This window comes from Chelonoidis abingdonii, chromosome 21 (genome assembly GCF_003597395.2).
Source record: "Chelonoidis abingdonii isolate Lonesome George chromosome 21, CheloAbing_2.0, whole genome shotgun sequence".
Classification (NCBI taxonomy): domain Eukaryota; kingdom Metazoa; phylum Chordata; order Testudines; family Testudinidae; genus Chelonoidis; species Chelonoidis abingdonii.
In genome coordinates this window covers 2957734-2972333 of record NC_133789.1, presented here as the reverse complement: position 1 = coordinate 2972333, position 14600 = coordinate 2957734, and the positions used below count along the sequence as shown (strand labels likewise).

Here is a 14600-nt window from a genome sequence, read left to right as displayed (position 1 = left end):
TGCAAACACGAGGGGAAGGAAGGGTGGGGGGTCTACTTCTTTAACACCAGCCTGAGCCTGAAAGCTGAGTGCGTATGGGGGGGCAGGGCCGCCTTTGAGCCCCCCCAGGTGAGCTTAGCCCCCTCATTGGTGGGGGGGTGGGGCTCAGGCTGCTCCTCACAGCCCGTGTGGCCCGAGCCCGCTTGGCAATGAGCAGCCCCCCAGGCTCCAGGTGTGGCGGAGCGGGGCGGGCGCTAGGACCCGGGGCGGGCGCGGTCCTGTTGCAGCAGCAGACGGTGCAAACACTCGCTCCCGGGAGCAGGGGAATCCTGGCCGCTGGTTTCCGAGCGGGCTTCCCCGAGCGAGCGGCCCCGGCCCGGCCCGGCCCGGCTCGGCTCGGCCCGGCCAGGTAAGCGAGCCCCCCGCCCCCTGCAGCGCGAGACACTTCTCCCAGCGGCTCCCCGCTTTGCAGCGCCCCCGGCCCCCCCAGAAAGTTGTGTCGGGGGGAGGGGGGCTCCCTCCCTCCCTCTCCTGCCTTTGCCCGTTGCACTTTGTCGGGGGAGGGGTGCGCGCTGCCCCCCCCTTTGCAAGCTCCCCGCAGCCCCCTGCAAACTGCTGCTGCGAGGAAGGAGAAGTGGGAGCGGCTGGGGCGAGCCGCCGGCCTGGCGGGGAGGAAACGCGGCCGGGCCCGGGGGAGGGAGGGACCCGCACGGGCAGGGCAGAGCGGAGCTCTCGGTGCCAAGCGGGGGAGGAGCCGATGTGAACTTTCCCCAAGTCCAGGCCCGTCTCAGCCCTGTCCCGACCCGGGCTCCCCGGGGCAGGGGGGGGCTGCTCCAGGGCCAGGCTGGCGTGGGGGCTGCAGGGGGAACAAGACACGAGGGGCAGGGGCAGAGCCCTGAAGCCACGTGATGTTCGTTACAGCTGCGGTCTGACAGCTGGATCTGCCCCCCCCCTCCCCCCGGGCCCCCTGTAGAGCTGAGCTTTCTGCTCTGGCCGAGCCCAGCGCCTGGGACACTTGGGTCAAAGTTTCGCGGTGCCGGGCTTCGGCTGCCCTTCCCCTGGTGCAGCTGCTAAACCCCACGGTGAGCTCCACCCCAGAGGTAGCTGCATCTCAGGGTTGACCCAGAGAGATTTCCAACAAAATCTGGAAGGCTTGAAGTGGGAGCTGGGGCAAAAACTCCCATTTTTCCAATTCCTTCAAAAAGCCAAAGCAGGTGGTGGTTTTTGGGTTTGTTTTTTTTTGGAGCCACAAAAGAGATTAAAGCCTGGAACAAACCTGCGGATATGTGTGTGTGCCCATGGCAGTGTGCTGCCCCCACAGTGAGAGCCAGTACGGCCCTGCTCCTGCCTCGGCGACGCACGCTCCAGCCTGGCATAGGGCGGTTCTGTTCCTTGCCCACCAACAGGCTGGTAGAGTCGGGCTCTGGGCTGGCAGTTTCCGATGGCAGAGGCTGGGCTCTGACAATGAGACGAATTGAGGGGCTCTGGTTAGACATGGACTGGTCTGGTTTTCGGGGTCCCATGGCACAGACTCTGGGTTCCCAGCGGCAGGCAGTCAGGCCCCTGGCTCTGGCCGCTGGATGGAGGCTAACTGGCTGTTTTCTGGTTGTGTGGCTGTTAGGGCAAGGAAATGGGGCAGGCATCCCCGCTACACCGCAGCCTTTCTGTGGGCCTGACAAAGGGGAGGAGCCAGGCCAGGCCGAGTGGCACTAGCAGCTGCAAGGCCAGACCCACGCCAGGCAGTGCCCCCGGGTTCCATGGCTCTCCTGTGCCAGGGCCCCGGTGTGCAGCGGGTGCCGGGTCAGGGAGCCCTCTGCCATTGTGCTTGTGTCCCAAACCTGTGGGAGAGGGCAGGTGAGTCTGTCCCCTGCTGGGCTTTGTGCTGTGGATGGGGAAACTGAGGCACAAAGCGGGATGGACTTGCCTCAGGTCGTGCAGTCAGTCAGTGGCAGGACTGGGAATAGAACCCAGGAGTCCTGACTCCAGTTGCGTCCTGTAAACGAGCTGCCATTGTCTTGTCCTGACCAATATCTGCCTCCTCCTGACAGCGCTGGCGATCCGCCAGCACCTGCTCTGAGCGGGTCTGTGTGTGGGCACCCTGCCAGGCATTGCCAGCTGCTGTGCGTGCGCCCAGGGGTTGGGTCTCTGTGCCAGGGCTGGGCTGGGCAGCTGCCTGAGGTGGGGGGTGGGGTGGGGTGGGCCCTGGGTCCCTGCTGCCATCTCTGCCCTGTGATCCCCATCTGTCCCCAGGCCTGGGGGAGGGGTGCAGGACTTGGTGCTGTTGGGGAGCACCTGGGTGTCCCCAGTTGGTGGGGGGGCCTGCTCTGCCTGACGTGCGGCCTCCTAGCTCCCTGGCTGTACATTGCGGGTTCTCCTCCCCCCGCTCCCCGTGTAATTATCTCGTGGCTCCGCGGGCTGCCGAGCGAATGTAGGTCATGCAGATGGGTGAGTCCTGGATTTCCATCAATTAGAGCGTGCAGGGGGGGCGGCTTGTTCTGTGGCACCAGCCAGCCCTTCTCGCCCCCCCATCTCTCTCCCTCCTGCTCCAGGGCTGGCTGGCCGGGAGCCTAGGGGTTAGTGCTCAGCGTGGGGACCCCATCCAGCCCCCTTCATGGGCCGGTGGGAGCAGTGGATTCATCTCCCAGTCCCGAATGATAGAACCTGGGTGGTGTCCAGAGCTCAACAGCCCCCCCCCCCCCCGGCTGAGTAATGGGCGGGGGAGGAGCCTCCTCTGCTGTTGCTTTCATTTGAATGGAGCCTGGAATCAGGACTCATGCCAGTTTTGGGGCGGGGGGGTCTAGGGCTTAGACCAGGGGGCGGGGGCGGGCCTGAGAGCTAGGACTCCTGGGTTCAATCCCTGGCTCTGCCAGTGACTTACTGTGTGAGCTGGGGGTTCACTCTCTGTCCGTCTTTATGCCTCAGTTTCCTAGCTGTGTAATGGGGGACAATTGGGAGGAGCGAGGCTTTGAGATCGCTGGCAGGATTGCACTAGGGTAAGCGGCGTCTGTCTGAAAGGGAAAGGGCCCCGTCTGCCAGGGTGGGTCTGGATGGGCTGTACCCTCTCCTGGGCAGATGGGGGGGTGGAAACTGGAGAGGATGGGCCCTGGGCTGCCTCCAGCTTGGCCTCAGAAGCACAAACCTTCCAGCAGCTTGGGAGAGGGGCAGGGGGGTTCCTGAAAATGCCCATGCCAGCTCAGCTGGTCACGGTGCAGCCCCCTGCTGTCCCTCCCAGCCCTCTGTAATGGCCGCACCCCCTGATCTCCGGCAGCCCCCAGTGCTGAAGTCAGGGTGGGTCAAGGGGACTTGATCAGATTTGTGTGGTGGGGTTGGGGGGGGGCTGGGAGTCAGGACTTCTGGGTTCTTTTCCCAGCCCTACCTCAGACTTACTGTGTGACCCTGGGTGAATCCCCTCTGTGTGCCTCAGTTTCCCCCCGCTGTCATGGTGGGGGGCCTTTGCTGTGGTTCCCTCCCCCCTGGCAATGTCCCCCCAGCACAGACAGCTGAGGTTACCTCCCTGCCTATCACCCCTCCCAAGGCTGGGACCAGCTTCTCCCCCTACAGAGCTGTCTCCCCTCTCGTGGGGGGGAGGGTGATCCCCCACTCCAGAGTGAGTCTCCTGGTCCTATCCCCCTCCCTGCCCCCCTGAGCGCATGCCCCCCCGCCCCCGCTCTCATTTTGTGTTCTCTGGCTCCACAGCCCATCGGACGCCCGAGGGAGCTAATCGAATCTGACAGCTGAGGAATACTGCAGTGGCTTTTAGGCCAAGAGTCGGGGACCTGGGGCTTGGGGGGGGACGTTGACGGGGCGCGTCCCTGCCCGTGCTCAGCACAGCAAGGCCTCTGCCATTCCTGCTGTCCAGCAGCAGGTAGTTCCGCAGGCTCCGGCCAGCCTCATCCCTTCAGGGGCCCTGCACTTGGCTGGCAGCTCTGTGGCCCATTGGAGGACAGGCCTGGGGGGAACAATCCAGGGGAACAAGGGGGGAGAGGTGCCGGGGGGCAATAGCTGCTCTGCCCAGCACCCAGTTCCACTGCCCTGGGGCCTTGTCCCTGAGCAGCAGCTGCATTAAGTGAGCCTGGGGCTGGGAATAGAACCCAGGAGTCTGGGCTCCTAGCCCCCACCTGCCCTGCTCTTCCCTGTTATCTGGGCCCTGGCATCAGCCCCACAGCTGCTGTAGCTGGTGCCCTGTGCACCCCCCGAGCCAGCCCCACTGGGTCAGCTCCCTGGGTCACTGCTGACCGGAGCTGCCCAGAGTCTGTTCCCAAATGGGACCCGGGAGCAAGCCCTGGGGCACTGCCCCGTCTCTCCATGCATTTCACCTGCCTGCTCGGCCGGCCAGGGGCTGCGGGTCGGGAGTGAGGGGCACCAGCAGGGCTGGGGAGGGCAGGGCTGGGCTAATGGGGCTGCGGGTCGGGAGTGAGGGACGCTGGTGGGGGGAGGGAGGAACCCCAGGGCTGGGCTAACGGGGCTGCGGGTCGGGAGTGAGGGGCACCGGCACCAATAACCTTGTAATTAATCCCACTGGCCGCTAGGTGTCGCTGATGCTCAGTGCTGGGAGGCCCCATGTTTCGGGGGGGGAGCTGCTGGGGGGCCCCAGGGCTCTGAGCCAGTTTCCCTCCCCTGCCCCCCATGGACCCCTGGCACCTTGAGCCAGGGGCCCTGTGAGCTGGGACAGGCCCTGCCTGCTGCCCCCCTCCGCCAGCGCCCCCTATGGGCCTGGGTGGAGTCTGGCTCCCGCTGTCTGGTGGGGGCGGGGGTGGCTCCTGGCCGGCACCTTCGCTGCGACCTTTCGCCAAGTTGGCTGTGAGCGGGTGGCGGAGGCCTCCGGGCGCCTGCTCCCAGCTACATCCTCCCGCGCCTGGCGCCCGGCCAGGGCATTGGCCAGCGACCGGCCGGGCCTTGGGCACTGGCCCAAAGGTGGGAAGCTCCCTAGGGCGGGGGAGGGGCCTCCTTAACCCCCCCATCACTATGCTTCCCTGTTACCAGCACTGGCGTGAACTAGCCAGTGTCCCCTGCGAGGGTGAGAGGAGCCAGAGGAGGGGGCTGGGAGCCAGGACTCCTGGCTTCCAGCCCTGCTCAGACACGCTGGCTGTGGATCATTTCCTCCCCTCTGCCTCAGTTTCCCCCATCCCCTGGGGCTGATGCCTGGCCTGCAGGAATGGTTCGGTGTTTGTGGGTCCCTGCACGGAGGGCGCATGTGGGAAGTGGGGCAGAGACTTGCTCAGAGTCACCCACCAGGACAACAGCTGAATTCAACAGCCTCTCACTGCCGACCCGCAGCCCCCTGCTCTCCCAGCCTGGGCTCCCCCGGCTCTGCCGGCGCCCCTCACTCCCGACCCGCAGCCCCCTGCTCTCCCGGCCTGGGCTCCCCCAGCTCTGCCGGCGCCCCTCACTCCCGACCCGCAGCCCCCTGCTCTCCCGGCCTGGGCTCCCCCAGCTCTGCCGGCGCCCCTCACTCCCGACCCGCAGCCCCCTGCTCTCCCGGCCTGGGCTCCCCCAGCTCTGCCGGCGCCCCTCACTCCCGACCCGCAGCCCCCTGCTCTCCCGGCCTGGGCTCCCCCAGCTCTGCCGGCGCCCCTCACTCCCGACCCGCAGCCCCCTGCTCTCCCGGCCTGGGCTCCCCCAGCTCTGCCGGCGCCCCTCACTCCCGACCCGCAGCCCCCTGCTCTCCCGGCCTGGGCTCCCCCAGCTCTGCCGGCGCCCCTCACTCCCGACCCGCAGCCCCCTGCTCTCCCGGCCTGGGCTCCCCCAGCTCTGCCGGCGCCCCTCACTCCCGACCCGCAGCCCCCTGCTCTCCCGGCCTGGGCTCCCCCAGCTCTGCCGGCGCCCCTCACTCCCGACCCGCAGCCCCCTGCTCTCCCGGCCTGGGCTCCCCCAGCTCTGCCGGCGCCCCTCACTCCCGACCCGCAGCCCCCTGCTCTCCCGGCCTGGGCTCCCCCAGCTCTGCCGGCGCCCCTCACTCCCGACCCGCAGCCCCCTGCTCTCCCGGCCTGGGCTCCCCCAGCTCTGCCGGCGCCCCTCACTCCCGACCCGCAGCCCCCTGCTCTCCCGGCCTGGGCTCCCCCAGCTCTGCCGGCGCCCCTCACTCCCGACCCGCAGCCCCCTGCTCTCCCGGCCTGGGCTCCCCCCAGCTCTGCTGGCGCCCCTCACTCCTGACCCACAGCCCCCTGCTCTGCCGATGCCCCTCACTCCCGACCCATAGCCCCCTGCTGTTCCAGCCCTGGGCTCCCCACACATGCTGGGAAATGCCCCAGTGGTTGGGCGGGGATGGGGAGAGTGTGCCTGGTTGAGGGGGGGTAACTCTTTTCCCAGTGCTGCCCAGTCCTGGAGTGTTGCCAGAAGCAGGGGATGGGCGGCAGGGGATGGATCACTTGACAATTCCCTGTTCTGTTCGTTCCCTCTGTGGTACCTGGCAGTGGCCGCAGTCAGAAGACAGGACCCTGGGCTGGATGGACCTTTGGTCTGACCCCGTCTGACCTTTCTTGTGTCCTAAGGATTTGGGCTGCTCTCATCACCCCCATTTTACTCGTGGGGAAACTGAGGCATACAACGAGGGCAAATTGGGCCTTGACATCACAGGGTGAGTTGGTGGCAGAGCTGAGGGGACTGAACCCAGGTGTCCTGGCTCCCCAGCCATTGCCCCCCATGTCTCTCCTGTCCCTGCTTTACCAGCTAGGCCCCCCGTGTGCTGGCTGGGGACAGGAGTTAAGCAGATAACGCGCCAGGGCTATTTATAGCTGTGCATTCCCTGGCATGTGTGGACGTGCAGAGCGCGGGGAGGGGAGAGACGCGGGGTGGCTCTGGGGCGGGTTCAACCGAGGCTGCTGGTCTCTGGAACAGCCTGGCCTGGCGGCGAGGGGCTGAGCTGGGGGCCGATGGGTGGCCCCGGGCTCTGCCCCTCCTCTACCCAGTGGACCCTTTGGGCTCAGCCCCCCCAGATCCTGCCCACGGAGGCTGGGATGGGGCTTGGGAGCCCACAGGGCTGCTGGCATCCTTGGGGGGGCCCTGGGAGCTCCTCCCCTGCACCAGGGCATATCCAGGTGCTGTGCACAGCCGAGCCGGGGCTAAGCTCTCCCCATGGTGACAGGAGCCGGGGTGCCCCCCCGAGGTCCCTGCCGTGACTCATCCCAGCGTCGTCCTGGCTCCGGTGCAGAACGCTGGTCCCGTGACGCTGGCAGGAAGGAAAAGGCCGTCAGGTTTCTGCCAACCGCATTGACGCAGTGTGACAGGGGAGGGGGAGCCGGCCCGGGTCCTGCCCCCCCTCCCTGCTCCCAAGAAAGGAAACCCCCTTAAAGCCAGAACGGGGAGCTGCTCAGACTGGGGGATCCCCCCATCCCGCTCCCACCCTTTGCAGGGGTGACCAGGACGTGCCCCGCAGGCTCCAATCTCTGCACCCTGCCTGGGCTGGAGGGTTTGTTTATTGTAGGGTTGTTGTCAGTGGGGGGGCCGTTGCCCAGACTCCTGGGTTCACGCTGTGCCGGCAGGTGCTACAGGGGGTGTTTGGGGGGCTGCCCCCCCCGGTTCCCTCACAGTCTGGAGGAGGCCCTGGCACTGTCCTGTCAGCCAGGGGCAGCAGTGCGCTCCCCCCCCCCCCCGTGCTGCCCCCCCATGGCGCTGCTGTGCCCAGCATGAGCCCCCGGGCATTGTGGGTAAAGGCTGGCGTGCTAAAAATAGACTGGGGAAACCTGTCATGCCTGTTCCTCCCGGGTTAATTTCCAGGGGGGGCTGGGACATGCCCCCGCCCCCGGCTGTGCCTGGGTCCTGAGGCTGGCTGGGTGTGGGGTCCTGCTGCCTGGCTCTGCGGGGTGGTGGGGAAATGGGGTTGGCTCAGGTGTCCGGTGCCCCCGGGAAAACACTGGGGGGCAGTCAGGGGCCTCAGCAGCATCACCCCCAGTGCAGCTCCCCCCAGAGTCCCCATCCCCCACCAGCTGCTCCCAGGTGCCCGCTCTGCGGCCTGCCCTTTGCCTGAGCCTGATTGGGGCCGACATGGGCCGGGGGCTCCCTGCTGCCTGCCCTCCCCGGCCGCCCGGTAAAGGTCACAGGTGGGAGGGAGGGAGCGCGAGCTCTTTGCTGCGTTCGGATGAGCCAGCGCCCCCCCCCCCCCGCCACCGTGGTGCCCACCTCAAATGGCACCCAGCTCCTAAGGGGTGAGACAGGCAGCTGAAGCCCAGCCTAGGAGGGGGGGGTGAAAGTGTGTGGGGGGGGGCAGAGAGACTGCAGGGTCCTGGGTTTGGTGGGAGGGAGCCTGGACGCCTGGGTTCTATCCCTGACGCTGGGAGGGGAGTGGGGTCTGGTGGTTAGAGCGGGGAGGCTGGGAGCCCGGACGCCTGGGTTCTATCCCTGACTCTGAGAGGGGAGTGGGATCTGGTGGTTAGAGCGGGGAGGCTGGAAGGCCCGGAGGCCTGGGTTCTATCCCTGACTCTGGGAGGGGAGTGGGGTCTGGTGGTTAGAGCAGGGAGGCTGGGAGCCCGGCCGCCTGGGTTCTATCCCTGACTCAGGGAGGGGAGTGGAGTCTGGTGGTTAGAGCGGGGAGGCTGGGAGCCCGGATACCTGGAGGTCTGTGAGTCTGTGCCACGGGGACTCGTGCTGTCACCTTGTGGACGATGGGCTCTGATCCACTCCCCAGACCCAGCTCAGACAGGGGCCTCTGTCCCAGGACTGACATGCAGCCACCTCTGGGGGAGCCCAGCAGCTGGCCCCAAGGGTCCCTGTGCCCAGCGTCGACACGGGGCTGCCAGCGCAGGGGAAGGAGCCTCCCTGCCCAACAGGCGCTGTGGGCGTCTGCCTGCCAAAGGGGGCCCTGGGAGCCCACGTTTACCCAGCTTTGGTATGGGGGGGAGATTGGAAATGGGAGGACCCCCCCATGTCCTTCCCCATCTCACCTCGCAGGGGCCGTGGTGCCGGCAGTCTGGGACCCTGCCATGGGCGCAGGGGGCACAGAACCTTGATGAGAGCCCCCTGCTACCGGCAGGGCTGGGGCCGATCCCTCAGAGTGGCATGGGCTGGCACAGGCATGGGGTTATCATGGTATAGACAGGGCAGCAGTGGCATGGCTGGGTGTGGCTGGTGTGCGTGAGGCCAATGGAGCCTGTGAACTCGTTGGGGGGGGCTGTGGCTCACCCTGAGGGTCCCCCAGAGCCGAGTGTCAGGGTCCCAGGTCAATCCCTAGCTCTCCAGGCCCCGAGGGCCTTGTCCCAGATGTAGGGGGGGAACCTGGTGCACAGGGGCGGAGGCTGGTATACAGGGGGGCAGGGAGATGGCACCAGGGGAAGCCAGGTGCATGGGGGGCGTACAGGGGGAGGAGGCTGACATAGAGGAGGAGCTGGGCACTGGGGGGTGGCACAGGGGGAGGAGGCTGGCATATGGGGGGGGTGACAGCAGGGTGTGTGGGCACTAGGGGGGAGGGCTGACAGCAGTGGGGGGCCCGTGCGTGCCGGGCCGTGGGAGGCGGATTTGTTATCTCCATGGCCCTTCAGATCCCACTTTCTGCCGCAGTGGATGAAAAATCGATGGCGCAAATTGATTCACTCCTGGCGGCGCCGGAGCCGTTTATCACTGGCTGCGGGGGAGCCGGGGAGCCGGGCTGTCCGTGCTGACAGATCGCGTGGGGGTGACTGAACGCAGCGGGAGACCCTGTTTCCCTGGCCTCCGGGGGTGGCCCCCTGTGCTGGGGAGAGGGGAACCCCCAGCCCAGCCCCCCCCGGAATCGCAGCACAGTCATGGCAGAACAGACAGAGCCCGTGGGGGGCTGGGCTAGCAGGGGCTGCAGATTGGGAGTGGGGGGCACCCAGCCTAGAGCAGGGCATTTCCTGCCAAGAGAACGTGGTGGCAGTTTGGCTCCAGCCAGGAATCAGGGAGGCTTTGGGGCAGGACAGGCCGTGTCTGGGCCCCCTGCGCTGGGGGGAATGATGTAGGAGCAGGATGGGGGGTGCGGAGCAAGACGTGTGTGCAACTGGACATGTGTGTTACCGTGACTGCACACACGTATGCATGGACAGGTGCTGGTGTGTGTTCACTAGTGTGTCTGTTGCTGCGTGTGGGGCATGCATGGCTCCGTGTGCACACGCCGGCGGCCGCTCCCTCGCATGTGTGCACCTGCGACCACTCCCATGCACGTGTGCACATGCTGGCGGCTGCTCCCACACGCGTGTGCACATGCATGCAGCTGGGCATTGCGGGACTTTCCCTCCCTTGTGAGTTTCTCCAGGCTACTGCCCAGGTTGCAGGGAGCAAGGTCCAGGGACGTCCTTTCTCCACAGGTCCCTGCAGCTCCTTCCCCGTCTGTGGCTGCACTGGGGGCTCCGGCGCCCCCGCCCCGGCACAGCCTGTCCTCCTTTGCACTCTCCTTACATAAGCCCACACGTGTCCAGCCATGGCTGCCTCCCCGCGCGGGGCCATCACCGACTGCACCCAGATTCCATCTGACAGGAGCGTTTTCCACACGGCTGGGCTTCTGCTGGGCACCGGAGCCAAGGGGGGGGACCCCGCATGACCCTGTCGAGTGTGGCCCTGGCCAGCCTTGCTCTGAGGGGGGGGTTGTATGTAATGTGTGTGTGTGATGGCAGTGCCCAGGTGGGGGGTGACATGGGGCAGGGGAGGAGGAAGGGATGGGATGGAGCAGTGGGGGGCACCAGCAGAGCTGGAGTGGGGAGCCCGGGGCTGCAGGTCGGGAGTGAGGGGCACCGGTGAGGGCCCTGCTTTGACAAGCTCCAGGGATGCGTTGGGAACAGATGGGAGCTGGGCCTGTCCCGAGCTCTGGCCCCAGGGCCCCACCAGCTGGGTCTGAAATGGACCAATCTGGCCTGGCCCCCAGAGCTCCAGGTGCCCACAGGACCGTAAGCTTCACGGGGCAGGGCCTGTCACCTGCTGTGTGCAGTGCCCGGCACAAGGGGGGGTCTGGGCTTGGGCCTTGCCTGTGCCTGGCACAAGGGGGGGTCTGAGCTTGGGCCTTGGCAGCGCCCGGCACTGTGGGGGTTCCTCCCCCGACCCCAACTCTGCCGGTACCCCTCACTCCTGACCCGCAGCCCCCGCTAGCCCAGCCCTGGGCTCCCCCCCCAGCTCTGGAGGTGCCCCTCACTCCCAACCCGCAGCCCTCCTGTGACTGCACTGGGAGAGCTTGTGGTGCAGTGGGGGTGGCTGCATGTGTGGGGCCCTGAGGTGTGTCCCCCCCCAGCGGGGCCGGCTCCCTGGCCTGTGTGTTCGCGCCTGGTTCCGCTGCAGCTGGTGTCTGGGGCCTGAGCTGCTGGGGGGCGTGGGGGGCGCTTGCCCAGGACTTGTTGAGGAACTGACTTGTGACCGTGCCCGGGGTCCACGTGGCACCTGCTGGGATCGCTGAGGCCAGGTGGGCCTCAGGGGGGCGGGCGAGTGGCCGGCCGGGGGAGGTGGTGGCTGGTGCGGGAGCTGCCTCACATCTGGGAGTGATCTGGGACATTCCTGCAGGCTGAGCGCATGAAGCCGGGCAGCTCCCAGCACAGTGCAGGGGGCCTCACCTAGACAATAGGGACCCCCCCCTGCTGTGTGTCCCCACCCGCCATCATGGAGCCAGCACCTTCCAGGTCTCTCTGAGTGCAGGGGCGCTGGCAGTGGGGTGGGGGGGGGCATTGGACCTTGTCCCTTGGCTCCTGGGGGCTGCACTGCAGCTCTGCAGTTCCCCACCCTGAACGGACTCAGGCTCCATCGCCCTCCCCCCGTGGGGAAACTGAGGCACAGAGACCCAGGTGCCCAAAGTCAAGTAGAGAGTCAGGAATGAACCCAGGCGTCCGGGTGCTGGGCTCCCCCCCCACCCCCAGCAACCTGTGTCCAGGTGAGTCCCAGCCAGGGCCATGCTCCACAGAGCCTCCCAAACTCATCCCACTTAACATTGCCTGGCAGTGCCCCCCAGGGATCCTCTCCCCTGACAGGAGCGGTGACCCTGGGCATGCCTGGCACTGGGTGAGGCCGGAGGGAAACGGGATCGCACCTGCTGGTCTGGGGAGCCCAGCAAGACACAGCAGGGGCCCTAATGCACACACATGTGCACAGGTGTAAGCATGTGTTTGCATGCAGATGTCTGAGCAGGTTCATGCAAACATCATACATGCACGCACACACATGCACACGCGTGCACACACAAATATGCACATGTGCGCGCACACATGCACACACACAAACACATGCAGTTTTGTTACAGGGTCTGCTGGTGCCTTTTTCATCTCAGTTGAATGAAGTCATCTGCCCCGGATCCCGCTGCCCCAGGCAGTGCTCTGCAGCGGCGTGGGGTCGAGCAGTTAGAGCAGGGGAGTGCTGGACAGGCCCCCAGGTTCTGTTTCAGCCCCGTTCTCAACTTGGCGTGTGACTGCCCTGCTCCATGCCTCAGTTTCCCCGCTCTGTGAAAAGGCTCCTGTGCCTGTGGGATGTGGGGCATTGCTGTTGTCTCCGAGACGTGCTGGGGTTTGGGGGTCCCTGGGGGGCAGTGCCGGCGGTTGTTGCTGGTTGCATGCAATGAAGCTGCCTCGTGACAGAATGGTCGGGTTTGAGTCTGATTGCAAAGAATCCCTGGGGGGTGACTTAGATGTGAGTGGGAAGCCTGGGGGGACTGGGTGAATTGCTGGGGGGGTGGGAAGAGGCTCGAGGGGGGGCCCAACTCCAGGCTCCCGGATGCCTGGGCCCCTTGTCGGGCAGGTTAAAAGGCTCCAGGAGGTTTCATTTCTAGGAATTGATAAATGTCACCCTGGGAGTGAGGGCGGCAGGCTCAGGCCCTGGGGTCATGACTCCAAGCACCCCCCGGCCTCTTTGGTGGGGTGGGTCCCAGCCTTGGTGAGAGTGCTGGCATCTGCCCTGCCCCACAGGTGGCACCATAATGCCCAGAACTGCCACGTCCCCGCCCTTCCCTGGCTCTGGGGGCCTGGTAGGAAGGTTGTGCCACACACATTCTGGCATGTCCCCATGATGCAGAGCCCGACTGCAGCCTAAACAAGGGTCTTTTCATGTCGTCTGTGTGTCGCGACGATGGAGGGGTGTCACTCCCCAACCAGTGAAATGCAGCCAGCTCTGGGGTGGAACGTGGCTGCTGCGTAACAGCTGCGTGGTGCTGGCTTAGGGCCGAGCGCGGGAGGCAGCAGAACTGGATGGGGGAGTCCAGGGAGAGGGGAGGCTGAGCTGAACCAGGGCCAACGCCCTGACTCGTGCGAACATGCCATGGTGTCGCGGCTGGGACCTCGCTCTCATCTGACTTCTCATGCTCCAGGGCAGCCTGATTCCTCCCCCTCAGCATGGAGCCAGCCAGGGTCCGAACTGCAGGGGCTGCAGACCACAGGGATGCCCAGACTTGGGCCGGGGGCTCCTTTGCCTCTGCCCCCCAAGTGGGATGAGTTAGAGGTGGGCAGCCATGAGCCAGAAGCTGAGCCTCTCTCCCATGGTAGCTGGGCATGGTTACAATTGTCCCAGCCCCCTGGCCTGCAGGGAGTGCCCAGCAGAGAGACAGCCCATAAATCAGGGCCTGCTTCTCGAAGCCCTCCCCCTCCCCCGGCTCGGATGGGTTTCCGATCCCTGGCCAGCCATTAATATCCGAGAACAACAGTGTGCCTTGCACTCCGCCCCGGGCAGCACAGCTGGCCCCAGACAGGGTGGGGGGCGGCCGGCTCTGGGGCCAGGTTGGGCCTACCCCTCTGGGGTCCCTGTGCAGTGGGGCTGGGCCTGGCTGTCTGGCGGGGAGGGAACCCTTTGCATTCTTGTCTTTTTTCTCCTTTCCTAGTGAAACAAAATTCCCAGGCCGTCCGGTGCTGGATTAAGCCATAAATTCAGCCCCAGCCAGGCCCGGAGCTGTGCAGGGTCCGACGGGTGGCAGGAGCGTGCTGCAGGCCGAGAGGGGCTCTGTGCTTTGCGTCTCGCTCAGCTCCACGCTCGCTGTGGGGCTTTGCTCGGCAGCTGCGTGCGGTGAGCAAGGCCCAACGACTTCCTTAGGCCGATTGGGGCCAGGGTCGGTAACCAGACTCCACGCTTTGCAATCGCTCGCCCGACTCCTCCACCAGCTCGATGCTGGGTGCTTGGGCCCCTGCTCGGAAAATCCCAGAGCCACGCGTTGTGCAAAGCTACCCTTTGGCTGTGCTGTAGCTGCCTGTCCATCTATCTGCCTGTCTGTCCGTTCATCCATCTCCGCACACCCCACTCTCTCTGACTCCAGCGGTGGGATTTTCACCGGCATTTCCTGCTGCCTTGGCTACCCAGGCTAGTGCCCACCAGCTCCTCCCCCACACCCCACCCGCTGGCACGGCTGGAGAGGGGAAACTGAGGCAAGGGCAGGGACTTGCCCACGGGCGCCCTGCGAGGTCAGGGGCGGAGCTGTGGGTAGAACCCAGGAGTCCTGGCTTCCTGCCCCGCCCCTTGCTGCCCCTCCCCGCCCCACTCCCGCACCAAGGCGGGCCCCTGTCCCTTTAAGAGTCCTCCCCCCGCTCCGTCCCCGGACACTTCAAAGGACTGCTCCGGAGCTGCTGCCCCGCCCCCTGCGCGCCATTGGCTGGCTGGCTCAGGGGGCGTGGCCAGGCCCTTCCCCTCCCCCCGCCCCGTGTAAAGTTTCCCCGAGCACATGACCGGCCATGGCCGCCGCCGCCGAGCGCTGAGCGCGCAGGGCCCCGCGCAACCCCCCG

At 66.3% G+C, this 14600-nt stretch overlaps 1 protein-coding gene across 1 annotated transcript in view; it reads left to right on the top strand.

Moving 5' to 3' along the window:
- The first annotated feature begins 267 nt into the window (after positions 1-267).
- The window catches only part of RARA (retinoic acid receptor alpha), an 87975-nt gene continuing 73642 nt past the window's right edge, over positions 268-14600 (top strand). The window contains exon 1 of the mRNA XM_032788937.2: positions 268-388. The gene's annotated coding sequence lies outside the window, so the exon portion shown is untranslated. The remainder of the gene's footprint in view (positions 389-14600) is intronic.